We start from the raw sequence: 15,993 nt of genomic DNA on the forward strand, positions 1-15,993 counted from the left end.
AAACCAGACAAAGGCCCTACTAAAATGGAGAATTACAGACCAATATCCCTGATGAACATGGATGCAAAAATTCTCAACAAAATACTAGCACATCGTATCCAACAGTACACCAAAAGAATTATTCATCACGACTAAGTAGGATTTATTCCTGGGCTGCAGGGGTGGTTCAACATCTGCAAATCAATCAACATGATACACTACATTAATAAAAGAAAGGATAAGAACTATATGATCCTCTCAATAGATGTGGAAAAAGCATTTGACAAAATACAGCATCCTTTCTTGATAAAACCTCCACAGTGTAGGGATAGAGAGAATATACCTCAATATCATAAAAGCTATCTATGAAAGACCCACAGCAAATGTCATCCTCAACAGGGAAAAATTTAGAGCTTTTTCCCTAAGATCAGGAACAAGACAGGGATCTCACCACTGCTGTTCAACATAGTACTGGAAGTCCTAGCCTCAGCAATCAGACAACAAAAAGAAATAAAGGCATCCAAATCAGCAAAGAAGTCAAACTTTTGGGTAACCACGCGGGGAGCAGAAGCGGTGTCCTGCTTTCGCTTTGTTTCCTAGCTGTACTTCCTTCCCTGCTCTCCAGACTTCCTCCTGGAAGGAAGATCCGCATCCCCGAGCAGCTCGTTAAGCCTGCTTTAGGGTAGATGATTTGGAGAAACCCGGGGCTGAAGTTAACCTTTTCCCCCTTCTTTCAGCTCTACCTCGGCACCTCTCTCCATGGCAGTTCCCGAGACCCGCCCCAACCACACTATTTATATCAACAACCTCAACGAGAAGATCAAGAAGGATGAGCTGAAGAAGTCCCTCTATGCCATCTTCTCCCAGTTTGGCCAGATCCTGGATATCCTGGTATCTCGAAGCTTGAAGATGAGGGGCCAGGCCTTTGTCATCTTCAAGGAAGCCAGCAGCGCCACCAATGCCCTGCCTCCATGCAGGGTTTCCCCTTCTACGACAAGCCCATGCGCATTCAGTATGCCAAGACTGACTCAGATATTATTGCCAAGATAAAGGGTACCTTCGTGGAGCGGGACCGCAAGCGGGAGAAGAGGAAGCCCAAAAGCCAGGAGACCCCAGCAGCCAAGAAGACTGTGCAGGGTGGGGCCGCCGCCCCTGTGGTGGGGGCTCTCCAGGGCCCTGTCCCGGGTATGCCCCCAATGACTCAAGCCCCCCCACATCATGCATCACATGCCAGGCCAGCCTCCCTACATGCTGCCTCCTGGCATGATCCCGCCTCCAGACCTGGCACCTAGACAAATCCCACCAGGAGCCATGCCCCCACAGCAGCTTATGCCGGGGCAGATGCCACCAGCCCAGCCTCTTTCAGAAAATCCACCAAATCACATCTTATTCCTCACCAACCTGCCCGAGGAGACCAATGAGCTCATGCCGTCCATGCTTTTCAACCAGTTCCCTGGCTTCAAGGAGGTACGACTGGTCCCCGGGCGGCACGACATTGCCTTTGTGGAGTTTGACAATGAGGTACAGGCAGGGGCCGCTCGCGATGCACTGCAGGGCTTCAAGATCACCCAGAACAATGCCATGAAGATCTCTTTTGCCAAGAAGTAGCACCTTTTACCCCTGCCTGCTCCTGCCCCCTGCTCTGGGGCCACCCCTTCCCCCCTTGGCTCAGCCCCCTGAAGGTAAGTCCCCCTCAGGGGCCTTCTCAGAGCCGTGTGTGAGTGAGTGGTCCCCACACAGCATTGTACCCAGAGTCTGTCCCCAGACATTGCACCTGGCGCTGTTAGGCCGGAATTAAAGTGTTTTTTTTTGAGGTTTGGTTTTTCACAAAAAAAAAAAAAAAAAGAAGAAGTCAAACTTTCACTCTTTGCAGGTGACATGATATTCTATGAAAAAAACCCAAAAAACTCCACCAAAAAATTACTAGAACTAATACACAATGTCAGCAAAGTTGCAGGATTTAAAATCAACACACAAAAGCAAGTTGCATTTCTAGACACTAACAATGAAGCAGCAGAAAGAGAAATCAAAGAATTGATCCCATTTACAATTGCACCAAAAGCCATAAGATACCTAGGAATTAACCTAACCAAAGAGGTAAAAGATCTGTACTTTGAAAACTATAGAACACTTATGAAAGAAATTGAGGAAGACACAATATGGAAAATCCACACCCATGGATTAGAAGAACAAATATTGTTAAAATGTCTACACTAAAAAAAATAAAATAAAATAAAATAAAATAAAATAAAATGTCTACACTACACAAAGCATTCTACACATTCATTGCAATCCCTATCAGCATTTTTCACAGAGCTAGAACAAACAATCCTAAAATTTGTATGGAACCAGAAAAGATTCCGAATAACCAAAAGAATGTTGAGGGGGAGAATAAAGGCTGGAGGCATCACAGTTCCTGACTTCGAGCTCTATTACACTGCTGTAGCCATCAAGTCAGTGTAGTACTGGCACAAAACAGACACATACATCAATGGAACAGAAGAGAAAACCCACAAATGGGCCCTCACCTCTATGGTCAATTAATATTTGACAAAGCAGGAGAGACTATCCAGTAGAAAAAAGAATCTCTTCAACAAATGGTGCTGGGAAAATTGAACAGCCACATGTAGAAGAATGAAACTGGACCACTTTCTTACACCATACACAAAATAAATTCAAAATGGATGAAATACCTTAATGTGAGACAGGAAACCATCAAAATCCTGGAGGGGAACACAGCTTTTTGTTAGACACATTTCCAGAGGCTAGGGAAACAGAAGCAAACGAACTATTGGGACTTCATCAGGACAAAAAGCATCTACACAGCAAAGGAAACAGTCAACAAAACTAAAAGGCACCTATAGAAAGGGATATTCTCAAATGACATAGCAGATTATGGGCTAGTATCTAAAATCTATAAAGAACTTAATAAATTCAGCACCTGAAAAACAAAAAATCTGGTCAAGAAGTGGGCAGAAGACATGAACAGACATTTTTCCAAAGAAGAAAGACAAATAGCTAATAGACACAAGAAAAATTATCACTTGTCATGAGGGAAATACAAATCAAAACCACAATGAGATACCACCTCACACCTGTCAGAATGGCTAAAATTAACCACTCAGGAAACAGCAGATGTTGGCAAGGTTGTAGAGAAAGGAGAACCCTCTTACTCTGTTGGTAGGAATGCAAACTTGTATAACCACTCTGGAAAACAGTATGGAGGTTTCTCAAAAAGTTAAAAACAGAACTACCCTACAATGCAGCCATTTCACTACTAGGTATTCATCCAAAGGATATAAAAATAGTGATTTGAAGGGGCACCTGCACCCCAGTGTTTATAGCAGCAATGCCCACAGTAGCCAGATTATGGAAAGAGCCTAGATGTCCATTGACAGATGAATGGATAAAGAAAATATGGCACATATATTTAATGGAATATTACTCAGCCATCAGAAAGAATGAAATCTTGCTATTTGCAATCATTTGCTAAGCAAAATAAGTGAGTCAGAGAATGACAAATAACTTATGATTTCACTCATATGTGGAACTTAAGAAACAAAACAGATGAACATAGGGGAAGGGAAGGAAAAATAAAATAAGCAGAAAACAGAGAGGGAGGCAAACCATGAGACTAGAGAACAAACTGAGTGTTGCTGGGGGGGAAATGGTTGGGAGGATAGGGTAATTGGGTGATGGGCATTAAGGAGGGCACATGATATAATGAGCACTGAGTGTTATATGCAACTGATGAATCACTAAATTCTACCCCTGAAACTAATATGTTTCACTATATATTAACTAAAATGAATTAAAATTTAAAAAAATAAAAAGAATGCCAAGGAGGATGAGAAACTACCTTAAGAGATTGTGTAACCTCAAACAATGCCCAAATTCAAGCCACTAGTGACTACCTCACAACATCATTATCCAGCTTTGGCTACTGTGAATTACACTGGACTCTGATCACCATTAATCATACTGTAGCCATTGCTGTCCTCAGATGCCACCATCAACAAAGACAATAAGCTGTTGTTCTCTCTTGCATCCCTTGAGCCACTCATAGTGTCTCTTCTCTATAACACTTCCAGAAGGCCAGTGAAGGCTTTGTGTTTTTTAATTTATTTTTACTAACACAAGATACTAACTTTAAGCACTAAACTATGTACCAAAGGTGATAAAGGTAGAATTTTAGAGGGCAGGACACCACTGAGAACGAGTCATAGGAAAAAAGATTTTTTGTAGAGTAGGGGCAGAGCTGGGTCATGAAGTATGATATCAGAAGGAGGGTTGTACAAGTCAGCTATTGTACAGACTGAAGTGTAACTATTTTTAAACAGTATTTCCCACTAATGGACTTAGAGCCAACCAGGGAAGTTCTAATTCTGGTATTAATTTTGTTTTCTACAGTTCTATGGACATTTGTGGTTTACATCTTCATATATCTCATAGCTTTCAACCTGGCAGCGTTAAGTTGTCCCAAGTTTGCATTGCAACAACCTGGCCTCACCAGTTCCTATAAGAATTTACTCATGTCAAATATTTTGTGGTTTTGTTATACTTCATCAAGGATTTGAGGGATCATGTGAAAGGGTACCATCTTGAAATACATGGCCTTCATCCACCTTGCTGGCTATTTTCTCTCTCTGTTTCTCCTCCTCCCCCTCCTTCTCCTTTTTTCATTCATTTCCACATCCCCCTCCTCTCTCAACCACAAATATCTTCTCTTTGCTTTCACTAACCATTTTACTTTCACCCTGTCCCCTCAGGGTCTCACCTGCTTCCCAGTGGCTTAACAAAGTACTTCTTTCAAACATATCCAGTACTCTACTCAAGAGAACACCTGGTAAAGAATATTCTCTCTCAAAGCAATCCCAGTTATGTGTTTTCTTCTATTGTGAATCAGTTATTCTTACTTAAGTTTTTATTCAATAATAACTAGACATGCAATAAGCAAATGATCTGTAGATTTAACCAATTTAAAAGGGGAAGAAATGAGATGTAGCTACCTATGTACTATCCCTTGAAGAAGCTTATAAAAGTACAGCCCCAGTAGCTGGGATGCTCTGAGGAGAACCCCATTGGGGAGAACAATGGCTAAAAATAGCACTTGACCTTGGGTATCTGAAAGGAAAATGATCAGAAGTGTTGACCAAAGAGTTTAAAGTATCTTTGAAGAAAAAAGAAAAATAAAAGCACACGCACTTTTTTTTTTTTTTTTTTTTTTTTTTTTTTTTTAAGTGCATGGAAGTCACCTTCTGCACTTTCTGGAAAGGAAAAGCTATTCAGCCAAGATGTAGGCTTTCGGGCATGACCTTCAATAGGCAAGGGGCAGCACTCCATGTACAAGAAGACGGTGGAGGCAACAGGGCAGCAAAGGAGAGTGATAGATGCCCCCCAAATACTGGAGAGATCACAAAGTAAGTTGCCAGATCAGGAGGCAGAGCTATCATGGAATCGAAACTAAAAAGGGCTGCTTTCACTCTCAGCAAAGAGATACATGTCAGATGGGCTGCAGGTTCTGGGACTGATGGCATTCATGGGGACTGAATGTTCCCACAGAGCAATGAGGGAGGAAGAATCTGATTCTAACATCTTACTACAAATGTGTTCACCAATGCCAGCACCCTAGCCACTTTGCAATGGAGATTCTTCTTAATGGGAGGAAACGAAAGAGTAAAAGAGGTTTCTTTTTGACTCTCACACTCCCCAGTTGCTGTCTTGCTCTGATCTTTCCCTTGTGTTATTCCCCTTACTCTTAACTACAAAAGAGCTCACCATGTGCTACCAACTGTGAAGAGCTCAGAAAGGAATGAGACCATCAGGATCCAGGCTGTAGAGAACCTAGTAAAATTAACAGGATAATGAAACATATGTAAAATAATAATAATAATAATAGTGCCCTTAGAAATAAGGAGGAAGACTTTGGTTCATGTAAGAAGTAGCTTTAAGCAAAGCCACGAAGAACATACAATACTGGGTAGAGCTGGGCTGGGAAAAAAGATCTTTAGTGGGTAGAGGTAAGTGTATCTGCCACGTGCTAGTTAGTTAAATTTGTAATAACAATTTATTGACTGATACTAGATGTCAGGCTCCAGGGAACCGGCTATGAACAGAGGAATCAGTTTCTTCACTGACAACTTTGTTGTCTGATGGTATGACAGGCAGAATAATGGCCTACCAACGTGTCTACATCCTAATCCTGAGAACCTATGAATATGTTATGTGGCAAAGAAGGATTAAGGTAGTGGGTGGTTAACTGATAGACATCTTAAATAGCTGGATGATCTTCATTGTAATGACAAAGATTCCCTAAATGTGGAATAGAGAGGCAGAAGACAAAGTGTCAGTGATTGATGTGAAAGACTTGACCAGCCATTGCTGGCTTTGAAGATGGGAGAGGCCTTCAGCAAAGACCATAGGCTGCCTCTAGAATCTGGAAAAGGCAATAAAATAGAGCCTTGAGAAAGGAACACAGTCCTACTGACATATGGATTTTAGCCCAGTAGCATTCATTTTGGACTGCTGACCTCCATAGCTATAAGATAATAAGTTTGTGCTGTTTCAAGTCACTAACTTTTGGGGAACTACATGTTGCTGCCAATGCTTTTCTCTGATAAGGAGTAAGGCAGAAAGGGCTATAGAAGGTGTGTTGCAGTGAGAGATGGCAAAATGCTTTATAAGAGAGGACTGGACAATGAAGGCATCCCCTCATTTGCTCATTTTGTGAGACTTGGTGCTTTGGGAGAGATAAGGATATGACTTCCTTTGACAGCATATCCTGATTAGGGAGACACCTATATGATGCAGTTGGAAGTGGTGGGGTTCAGAGCCAATGGCCAAGAAAGAATTTGAGATGTCTTTGGTGCAAAAAGGGGGTTTTATTAAAGGATGGAGATAGAACCCATGGACAGAAAGAGCTGCACTGAGGTTGTGAGGAGAGAGATTTTCTATCCTAAGACAGGGAGGGTGATGTTAGAGCTCCAGAAAATTGAGTCTATAGGTTTCTGGAGATTACCTTTTTTCTTGTAAATCATGAAGATAGTTGCAAACTGATGAAGACTCATATCCTGTGTGACTGTGATGTCTATCAGTTAACCATTTGTTTTTCCCTTTCCTTTGTTCTAGGGCAGTCGGGAGTACCAGAGGAATGTTACACATATCCCACCTTGGGGGTAGGGGGGAGGGAGGCAGTTGCAAGGTGTTAGCTTGTGCTTTGCCCTCAGCTTGCCTTCTGCTCCCTCATCATATAGAGCACCTCTCTTACTAGGCTCTTTGACCAGGCATTATGATAAATCTCCGCAAGTCAATGGATTAATAACAGTCACAAAACAAAGCATTTTGCTTGATTGGAAAGGCTAATCAGATTCTCTCAAAGCTATGTGAGCCCAGCCACTCCTGATTCCATACCATAGCTCAAAGGCTGGAACTTCCAACTTCCCCTGTCATGCCCAAGGTTTCTTTTTTCCATACTTTTTACCAACTTCAAATGTAATAAACATGATAAATAGGTAAATCTGATTATGCTTATTTGTCCTCAACTAGAATATTAACTCCCAGTTCGAGATTCCCAAAAGCTTAGACATGTGGCCAGCATTAATAGATGTTCTAACATTTGTTAACAAATTTTGAAATAATGTAAATTACTTCTGTTAGGTTTTTTCCAAAATGAACGGCAGAGAAATAAAAACAAAAACAAACAAACAAAAAAAAAAAACAAAAAAAAAAAACCAGCAGAGCCAGGCAGTAGGTCCGAGAGTGCTTTCGGGCGAGGTTCCGTGACTGGAGAGGAAGCACCGGGCGAGGTTCCGTGACTGGAGAGGAAGCACCGGCGTTGGGGAGTGTGGGGGTTCCGGGTCCGGATCCGGGTAGGTCCCTTGCCTAATTTGGAACACCGTGTCCCTAGGTGATTGGCTGGGGGTGGGAATAGTACAGACGATGGGGGGTGGTCCCTGGCTGGAAAGTCCTGGATGGAAAATTTCAGTTTCCCGTCTAGGCTCTGATTTACTGGAGATGATGTGGTGGTCACGACTGCTTTGGAGGGAAGATCAGCCATTTTGACCCAATTTGAGATGTCCGCCATTTTGGGTACCCCTGTCTCTCAGCCAGCCCAACAACTTCCAAATTTTAAGTTCAAAGATCATGGTCCAAAGCTGGTGGGCTGAGTGTCAGTGGTGTTTGTTATTAGAGAAGCCATTTGAGTATTACTGTTTATGAAAAGAAGAGTCCTGAATTATGCAAAGCTTATATTATGCAAGATTGTCATAAATGTCTCCTCATGTAAAATATAACCAGTTTGTAATTTATTACATATTCATGCAATAAATTAGTGTGCAATCATTAAGATTTAAAATATATTTAATGATATATGAAAAATATATGTTACAGTTATGTTACTTACAGTTTTGAGTTCAGATAATGGGACATAAAACTACACATAGAGGGGTTGGTGGATGGCTCAGTCAGTTAAGTGTCTGACTCTGGATTTCAGCTCAGGTTATAATCTTTGGGTTGTGAGATTGAGCTCCATGCTCAGTAGGAAGCTGCTTTTCTCCTCCCTTTCCTTTCACTCCTCCCCCTGCTGTCTCTCTCACACATGCTCTCTTTTTAAAGGATGTAAATAAATAAATCTTAAAACTACATATAGGGACGCCTGGGTGGCTCAGTGGTTGAGTGTCTGCCTTCTGCCCAGAGCATGATCCCGGAGTCCCGGGATCGAGTCCAACATCGGGGTCCCTGCATGGAGCCTGCTTCTCTCTCTGCCTGTGTCTCTCTGTGTCTTTCATGAATAAGTAAATAAAATCTTAAAAAAAAAAAAAAAACAACCCACTACATATAGAATATGAGAAGCACATTTCTGAAATGGGAATAAAATGAATCAGAAACACACATTAAACCAGAGTATATACCAAAACAGTTTTCTTTGCATCCTTTTGGTTTTCTGCTATTAACATGTAAAACTTGTACAATAAGAAAACACAAACCATCAACAAATTGAGAGTCCCTGGATGACAATTTTCTCTCAGAACAGAAGGCACTTTTAGGAACACCAAAGAAAGCATCATTGAACTAACCGTCCTATGGCCTCCTAGAAATCAGCCATGAAAGCAAAGAGGGGCCAGCAGCCATGGGAATGCATTAGTTTTGTCTGAGAGTATTTCTCAGCTGGATTGGGCCCTCTTCATATTAAAGTTTTGTGGTTGCCCCTGGGCCTTTCCAAAATGCCAGATATTCACCCTCACCTACCTTTCCAAATAACAACACCTAAAGCTGTAGGTAACAGAAAACCAATTTATCTGGTCTCAACTACAAGAACACTATTTCACATAAAAGAATCCAAAATGGGCAGGGCTTGGATTAGGCTTATAAAAGCCAGGTTATGGTTTCCCTTTCAATCACTCCAGTGCTTCAGTCTACCTCTAATTCTGATGCTGCAACAGCTATGGACATTTCTGGCCTCACTTGCAGGCAGATGGACAGGCAGAAGAGGTTCTGCCTCTTTCTTACACATAGAGAATGAGACTATCTTTCAAGAAAGACACTAGCTGGAGAAAGCTCGGGAGAATAGCAAAGTAAGAGGATCCTGAGCTCACCTTCTTCCATGGACACATTGAGGCAACAACTACATATAATGCAATTTACTCTGAAGACAATCTGAAGACTCCCTGAACAGATCATCCGCAGCTAAAGACATAAAGGAAAAGCTATATAAGAAGGGCAGGAGGGGCAGAAACATAATCAGAAAACAAACTCCCAGTGTGGTGACCCACAAGCAGGAGGGGTATCACAGGTGCAGAAGTCCTCCCTGAGTAGTGAAGGGATCAAGATCCACATCAGGCACCCTTAGCCCTAGAGACCTGAACCAGGAAGATAAGCCCCCATAATGTCTGCTTTTGAAAATTGGTAGCCATTAACTCGGGGAGAACCAGAGGGCTACAGGAAACCAAGTCTTCATTCCTAAAGGAGTAGCATTCTATATAACTCCAGCACTGAGGTTTGAAAAGAGCCTGGGTTGCACCTGAAGATTTACTTCAGAGTAAATCAGAGGGGCAAGGATCTGAAGGAGCTTTCTCTGGAGACAGAAGTGTTGGTAATTGCCATTTTTCTTGTTTTCCTTCAGCTTAGCTATCTGGATGCTTGTGAGAATCAGTTCTGACAATCTCTTCAATAAATGGTGCTGGGAAAATTGGACATCCACATGCAGAAGAATGAAACTGGACTATTCTCTTACATCAGACACAAAGATAAACTCAAAATGGACGAAAGATCTAACTGTGAGACAAGATTCCATCAAAATCCTAGAGAAGAACACAGGCAACACCCTTTATGAACTTGGCCACAGTAACTTCTTGCAAGATACATCCATGAAAGCAAGAGAAACAAAAGCAAAAATGAACTATTGGGACTTCATCAAGAAAAAAAGCTTTTGCACAGCAAACAGTCAACAAAAGTAAAAGACAACCTACAGAATGGGAGAAGATATTTGCCAATGACCTATCAGATAAAGGACTAGTATCCAAGATATATAAAGAACTTCTTAAACTCAACAGCAAAGAAACAAACAATCCAATCATGAAATGGGCAAAAGACATGAACAGAAATTTCATCAAAGAAGACATACACATGGCCAACAAGCACATGAGAAAATGCTCTGCATCACTTGCCATCAGGGAAATACAAATCAAAACCACAATGAGATACCACCTCACACCAGTGAGAATGGGGAAAATTAACAAGGCAGGAAACAACAAATGTTGGAGAGGCTGTGGAGAAAGGGGAACCCTCTTACACTGTTGGTGGGAATGTGAACTGGTGCAGCCACTCTGGAAAACTGTGTGGAGGTTCCTCAAAGAGTTAAAAATAGATCTGCCCTAGGACCCAGCAATAGCACTGCTGGGGATTTACCCCAAAGATACAGTTGCAATGAAACACCGGGACACCTGCACCCTGATGTTTCTAGCAGCAATGTCCACAATAGCCAAACTGTGGAAGGAGCCTCGGTGTCCATCGAAAGATGAATGGATAAAGAAGATGTGGTCTATGTATACAATGGAATATTACTCAGCCATTAGAAATGACAAATACCCACCATTTGCTTCAACGTGGATGGAACTGGAGGGTATTATGCTGAGTGAAATAAGTCAATCGGAGAAGACCAAACATATATGGGAATATAAAAAATAGTGGATGGGAATAAAGGGGAAAGGAAAAAATTGAGTGGGAAATATCAGAAAGGGAGACAGAACATGAGAAACTCCTAACTCTGGGAAACGAACAAGGGGTGGTGGAAAGGGAGGTGGGCGGGGGGTGGGGGTGACTGGGTGATGGGCACTGAGGGGGGCATTTGATGGGATGAGCACTGGGTGTTATGCTATATGTTGGCAAATTGAACTCCAATAATAAAAAAAAAAGAACCAGTTCTGAAACTTTCCATTTACTTTACTAGTACTGCTCACCCTGCATTATTATTCCCTTGTACAGCTGCCCCACCTAACACAACTGCTCCAGAAGGTACCCCTCCAATGTAGCTTCTTCCCTGCCATGCTCAGCTGGTAGTCTCAGTTGGGACCAGTGTTCCCTCAAAGTGACTACTGCCCTGCCAAACCCAAAAGACAGCCTAGGCACTCTTATGCTCTTTCTAGAGGGATTCCTGCCCCATTGAGGTGACCGCACCACCCACCCATGCATCTGCAGCCACTACAGTGGTATATAAGCCAGCCACACCCATCAACATACTCACAGCAGTCATAGCCCAGTTACAACAGGAGGGCACATACAGCCCACACAGAAGATTAGCAATCTACCTGATAGAGTTCAAAGTAATGGTCCTGAAGATGTTCATCAGACCTGAGAGAAGTATGGCTGAATTCAGAGAAAACCTCAACAGAGAGAGAGAAAATATAAAAAGGAACCAATCAGAGCTGAAGAACACAAGAACTAAAATGAACTAGAGGGATTCAACAGCAGATTCGAAGATACAGAAAAATGGCTCAATAATCTAAAAGACAGAGCAGTGGGGGCACCTGGCTGGCTCCGTTGGAGGAGGATGTGACTCTTGATCTCAGGTTGTGAGTTCAAGCACATTGGATATAAAAATTACTTAAATAAAGCTTTAAAAATAAACAAATTTTTAAAAGATTGGGCAGTGGAAAGCAACAAGCAGAAAATAAAAAAATTAAAAAAAAAAAAAGAATTTTTTTAAAAAGCAGGCTCCATACCTAGCACTGAGCCCAACACGGGGCTTGAACACACAACCCTGTGATCAAGAACTGGCTGACATCAAAAGTCAAACATTTAACTGACTGAGCCACCCCAGGTAACCCCCCCAATATTTTTTCCTGAGAAAAAGGACCGAAGGGACTTCTGGGACAACATTGAGTACACTAGCATTCATATTTTAAGGGCTTCAGAAGGAGAAGAGAAAAAAAGAGGTACAGAAAAATTATTTGAAGAACTAATAGTTGGAAACTTTCCTAACCTGGTGAAGAAAAAGATACCCAGGTCCAGAAAGCAAAGAGAGCTCCAAAGAAGATGAGCCTAAGGAGGTCCACACCAAGACACATAATAATTAAAATATCAGGTCCCCCCAGCCAGTGGTGACTGGTAGGTATGTGTGGGTGTGGGTAGCTACCTGCGCCATGGAGGTTGCTGGCTGCAGCAGCAGTGGGAGCAGCAGCAGGGCACAAAGGATGGTGCCAAGATGCAGGGAATGCAATGAAGTGGATGAGAAGGCAAGTATCCCCAGCTTTTCCAGGAATAATACCAGGAGTTTAAGATTGTGCCTAAGGATGAGTAGGACCATGTCATGGAAGCACTTCATTATTTTCTATAATTTTATCTTCTATATCACTGATTTCTCTACTTTGTCCATCCTCATTGTCATTACATCCATTCAGTTTTGCATCTTGGTTTTAGAATTTGTATTTCAGCCTGACCAGTCTTTAGTTCTTTTATCTCTGCAGTAAGGGATTCTCTAGTGTCTGCTATGCTTTTCTGAAGACTGACTAGTATCCTTATGATTGTTGCTTTAAATTCTGGTTCAAACATATTACTTAACCTCTTCATGTTCTTTCTTTTGGGGCAAATTTCTCTGTCTTGGCATTTTGTCTAGGTCATTGTTTTGTTTTTATGGTGTGTTAGGAAAGCCTATTAAATTTCCTGCTCCTGAGAGTAATGGCCAAATGAAGAGGTCCTATACAGTCAAGAGCTGGCACTTCAGGAAGTGTATCAGAATGAGCATTCTGCTATTGTATTTTGGCTTTCAATCTGCATGGGTCTTTAGGTCTAAAATCTGTCCCTTAGGCTGCATATAGATGGCTCTTGTTTTTTAATGCATTCTTTCACCTTATGTGTCTGGTTTTGAGTGTTTAGTCCATTTATATTCAAAGTAATTACTGATAGATATGTATATATTGCCATTTTATTACTTTTTTTGGTGGTTGTTTAGAGAGGTTTTCTCTGATCCTTTCTTGTGTTTCTCTCTTTCATGGTTTTTTAAAATTTTCTTTAGTGATATATCTGGATTTCTTTCTTTTTTTCTTTCTTTTTTTTAAATTTATTTTTTATTGGTGTTCAATTTACTAACATACAGAATAACCCCCAGTAACCGTCACCCATTCACCCCCACCCCCCGCCCTCCTCCCCTTCTACCACCCCTAGTTCGTTTCCCAGAGTTAGGAGTCTTTACATTCTGTCTCCCTTTCTGATATTTCCCACACATTTCTTCTCCCTTCCCTTACATTCCCTTTCACTATTATTTATATTCCCCAAATGAATGAGAACATATAATGTTTGTCCTTCTCCGACTGACTTACTTCACTCAGCTCCTTCTTTTTTTCTTTACATATTTATTAGTGGTTTTTGATATTTGGTTTGTATATAACACCTTCTGCATATAGCAGTCTATATTAAGTTGATGGTCATTGAAATTTGAACCCATTCTTTTCTCTCCTCCCCCATGTGTTAGGCATATGTTATTATATTTTATATCCTTTTTTTAATGAATTCCTTGATGAATTTTTTTACAGAATATTTATTTTTACTGCTTTTGTGTTTCCTACCCCTACACTGTCATTTTGGTCTCTCCACTCCACTCAGAGTCCCTTTTAATAGTTCTTGCAAGGCCGGCCCAGTTGTCATAAACTCCTTTGGTTTTTGTTTGTCTGAGACACTTTTTCTCTTCTTCTATTCCCAATGATAGCCTTGCTAGATAAAGTATTCTTGACTACAGATTTTTCCCCTTCAGCACCTTGAATATATTATGCCATTTTCTTCTGGCTTGCAAAATTTCTGTTGAAAAATCTTCAGGCCTTTATGGGTTTTCTTTTGTAAGTTACCAACTTCTTTTGTCCTCCTGCTTTTAAGATTTTTTATTTATCATTATATTTTGCAAGTTAATTATAATATATCTTGGTGTGGGTCTGCTTTTGTTGGGGGTTTTCTTTTTTTTATATAAATTTATTTTTTATTAGTGTTCAATTTGCCAACATATAGAATAACACCCAGTGCTCATCCAATCAAGTGCCCCCCTCAGTGCCCGTCACCCAGTCACCCCCACCCCCCACCCACCACCCCTTCTACCCCCCCTAGTTCATTTCTGTTGGAGGTTTTCTATGCCTCCTGGATATGGATATCTGTTTCTTTTCCTAGATTAAGGAAATTTTCAGCTATTATTTCTTTTTTTTTAAATTTTTATTTATTTATGATAGTCACACAGAGAGAGAGAGATTGAGAGAGAGAGAGGCAGAGACACAGGCAGAGGGAGAAGCAGGCTCCATGCACCGGGAGCCCGACGTGGGATTCGATCCCGGGTCTCCAGGATTGTGCCCTGGGCCAAAGGCAGGCGCCAAACCACTGCGCCACCCAGGAATCCCCTCAGCTATTATTTCTTTAAAAAATTTTCTGCCACCTTTTCTTTCTCTTCTTTTTCAGGATCTCCTGTAATATGTTATTACATTTGATGGGGTCATAAATCTATTCTCATTTTGAAAATTCTTTTCTCTCTTTTGTTTGGCTTGAATACTTCCCATTACTCAGTTTTCTAGGTCAATAATTTGTTCCTCTGCTTCTTCTATCCTGCTATTCATTTCATTAAGTTTATTTATCTCTGCAATGTTATTCCTTATCTCTGTGTTAAGGATCTTGCTCATGTCTTCCACTCTTTCCTCAAATCCAGTGAGTATTCTCATGATCATTGCTTTAAATTCTCTTTATGTGTATTACTTAGATGTTTGGCTGTGGCCTTGTCCTGTTTTCATTTGGGAGAAATTTCTGTCTCCTTTTGTCTGCCTCTCTGTGTCTGTTTCTGTGTGTTAAGAATGTCACCCGTGTTTTCTGCTCTTGAAAGTAGTGACTTTATGAAGAAGAGTTCCTGGAGTGTCCTGGAGTACAATGTTCCCTGTTTATCAGAACCTGGTACTTTAGGACACTGTCCTATGTGTGCTGCTTACACCCAGCTGTTGAGTTTTCACTTTTCCTTTCAGTGCAGTCATCTGAACTCCTGTTGTGGGCTGTGTTTGCTCTTTGTTAGTGGGACCCAGGAAGGCCAGCTGTGAGGGGGTGTACTCACTGAGGAATTTGGAAGTGGGACAGTGGTGTTAGTAAAATTTGTGCTGGACTGCTAATTCTATGTGATATTCCTCCAATCACTGTGGTGGTTGGGGGCTGTGTGCCAGGATTGTCAGGGACACAAGGCTGGGCAGGGCTGGACCTAGTGTGTGATGGTGGCTTAGAGTGTGTAGCCAGCTGCAGTGTAGTAGCTAGGCCCTGAGTGGTAGGTGAGCCAAGCATGGCAGTTCTGCATGGTGCATAGCAGCTATGTACCCAGTGGCTTTTAGGGATCATGTGTGGCTTTAACAAAATTTTTCCTTAGCCCAGGGCCAAGGCTATCAGGTTTGAAGCAGACTAGTCTTCAGGAGAACTCATACTAGTGTGTTAAGTAGCGAGTGTCTGTGTAGTCCCACCTCTCACAGGTGACTCTGTGTTTATGCTGGGCAACAGGGGAGGAAAATGGCA

The 15,993-nt window shown here is 41.6% G+C and overlaps 1 pseudogene; it reads left to right on the forward strand.

Annotated features, from left to right (window-relative positions):
• Positions 1–533: 533 nt before the first annotated feature.
• The window catches only part of LOC140614330 (U1 small nuclear ribonucleoprotein A pseudogene), a 46,206-nt pseudogene continuing 30,746 nt past the window's right edge, over positions 534–15,993 (forward strand).

This window comes from Canis lupus, chromosome 22, assembly GCF_048164855.1.
Source record: "Canis lupus baileyi chromosome 22, mCanLup2.hap1, whole genome shotgun sequence".
In the NCBI taxonomy this organism is placed as follows: domain Eukaryota; kingdom Metazoa; phylum Chordata; class Mammalia; order Carnivora; family Canidae; genus Canis; species Canis lupus.